The sequence below is a fragment of the Herpailurus yagouaroundi genome, unplaced genomic scaffold (genome assembly GCF_014898765.1).
Source record: "Herpailurus yagouaroundi ecotype Mexico unplaced genomic scaffold, PumYag 77, whole genome shotgun sequence".
Classification (NCBI taxonomy): domain Eukaryota; kingdom Metazoa; phylum Chordata; class Mammalia; order Carnivora; family Felidae; genus Herpailurus; species Herpailurus yagouaroundi.
In genome coordinates this window covers 35938177-35940587 of record NW_024412388.1, presented here as the reverse complement: position 1 = coordinate 35940587, position 2411 = coordinate 35938177, and positions in this window count along the sequence as shown.

Here is a 2411-nt window from a genome sequence, read left to right as displayed (position 1 = left end):
TTTATTTTATTTTATTTTATTTTATTTTATTTTATTTTATTTTATTTATTTTTTATTTTTTTCAATATATGAAATTTATTGTCAAATTGGTTTCCTATGCTCATTTTTAAATGTTGGTGCTCCTCAGGGCTTTGGTTACCATCTCCTTCCAGATGATCCCTGCATTTATGTCTCCCTTCCTAATCTTTCTTCAACTGCTTATTTGCTGGCTTGATTTGGATTCAACATGCCCAACACTGTCCTCCTTCTTATGCTCCCATCTCAGCAGCTGTCCCATTGCTTTCCAGTGGTCCTATTCAGAAACTACATCATTTTTTAACCTTGCTGTTACTCACGCCTCACCTCTAGTCAATCACCATATCCCTGCCCATTCTATTTCCATAACATTTCTCCAACCATCACCTCCCTCTTCATACCCCTGTACCACCCAAGTGCAAGGTCTCACTGTTGCCACACCACCTGGACACTACTAATTGCCTCCCTGGCTTTAGGTTTACTACTGTCCTAACCAGTCTCCACCCGGTAGCCAGAGTTAGCATTGAAAAATGTAGATCTGATTATGTTACTGTCCTGCTTAAAAACCTTCACTAAGTTCTGCTTGCACTTGGGGTAAAGACAAAAAAATTTCCCCTAGCTGATTAACCCCTGACAACCTTTCCAACTTTTGTTGTCACCACTACCCCCTCCTCCATACTGTAGTTTCTTGAAAGTGTCATGCTTCTTCCCACTCAGAGCTTTGTCTTTGCTGTTCCTTCCTGCCTAGAATACATTTTCTTTCCCACCTGCCTTGTACCTGGCTAACAACTTATCAATCAGTAGATATCAGCTTAAATTTAACTTGTTTGAGGATGTCTTCCAAGACGCCCAAGACTTATGTCCAGTGCCTCAATATTTATAAATGAACAAACTAAGGCCTCAAGGGGCTGATGGGTGATTATCAGACTACAGGGTTTTTTTTTTTTTTTTTTTTTTAAGTTTATTTATTTGTTTTGAGAGAGTGCGTGAGAGGGGAAGAGAGAGAGCAAAGAGAGAGAGAATCCCAAGCAGGCTCTGCACTGTCAGCACAGCGCTGGATGTAGGGCTCAAACTCACAAACCATGAGCTTGGGACCTGAGCAGAAATCAAGAGACAGTCCTTAACTGACTGAGCCAACCAGGAGCTCCCATACTGCAGTTTTTAACATAACCTCTAGGTGTCACCCTTGACCTCTGCTTAACCAGGACTTGGCTGGGAACCAGGAATGAGGGGCTGAGTAGGTACAGGGCCTGGCTGATCCATCCAGCTGGGAAAGGTTATTGGAAGCCCAGCTTCTTCTCTCAGGTCTGACACCTTCTCCATCTGCTCTGGGCCAGCTGCCTTGATAGGGTGACCAACCATTCCTGTTTTCCCAAGACTGAACTTCCAGTGCTCCCAGGTAGTGGAAATTTCAGTGTTAAAACTGGGACAATCCCAGCCAAACCAGGGAAGAGGGGCCAAAATGTTCATATCTGCATGAGACTAAGGTCTAGGTCTCGCAGGAGAGCTTAGCTATAACCCAGCCAAGCTCATCACAGTAACACCACTGGTGTGCTGACCTTGCAGGCTGGTGGTTGTAAGAATTTAGGGACCGAATGTATATATACTTTAAATGAGCATAAAGGACACACCTATGTCTGACAATGCTACCATTGGTTGAATGCCACTGGGCATAACCCATATATATATTGTTTCTAATCCTCACAGAAATATTAAGAGTACAGAAGATAATTCTTCTTTTGGAGATGAGAAAATGAGACTCAGAGAGGTTAAGTGACCAGCCTAAGTCACACAGCTATTTAGAAAAATAGTGAAATTTAAACCTATGTCTATCTGACTACAGAGCTCCTGCTATTTTTTTTTTAAATATATTTTTTTAACATTTATTTATTTTTGAGACAGGGAGAGACAGCATGAACGGGGGAGGTTCAGAGAGAGAGGGAGACACAGAATCTGAAACAGGCTCCAGGCTCTGAGCTGTCAGCACAGAGCCTGACGCGGGGCTCGAACTCACGCACCGCGAGATCATGACCTGAGCCGAAGTCGGATGCCCAACCGACTGAGCCACCCAGGCGCCCCATCTCCTGCTATTTTTAATGAATCTATAGCCTCACCATTTCCCTCCTGCTCTGGTCTTCATTTGGGAGTCCAGGGGGGTGTAAGTAGGAGGTAAGAGGCAGGTGTGGGTAGAAGAGATTGAGGAAGAGGCCTGTGGTCAGGTGTATGTGGGGGTCCACATAGCATAGACAGTTTGCCTGTCCACACATAAGTGGGCTCTGCCATCTTGAACTAGGTATGGACATAGCCTGGGGATCTCCAGGGAGGCCCCTTCACAGGCTGTTGTCTTAACACCAAACTGTGTCCTCATTGAGGAGCCAGGGTCATGTTTTCCAGAG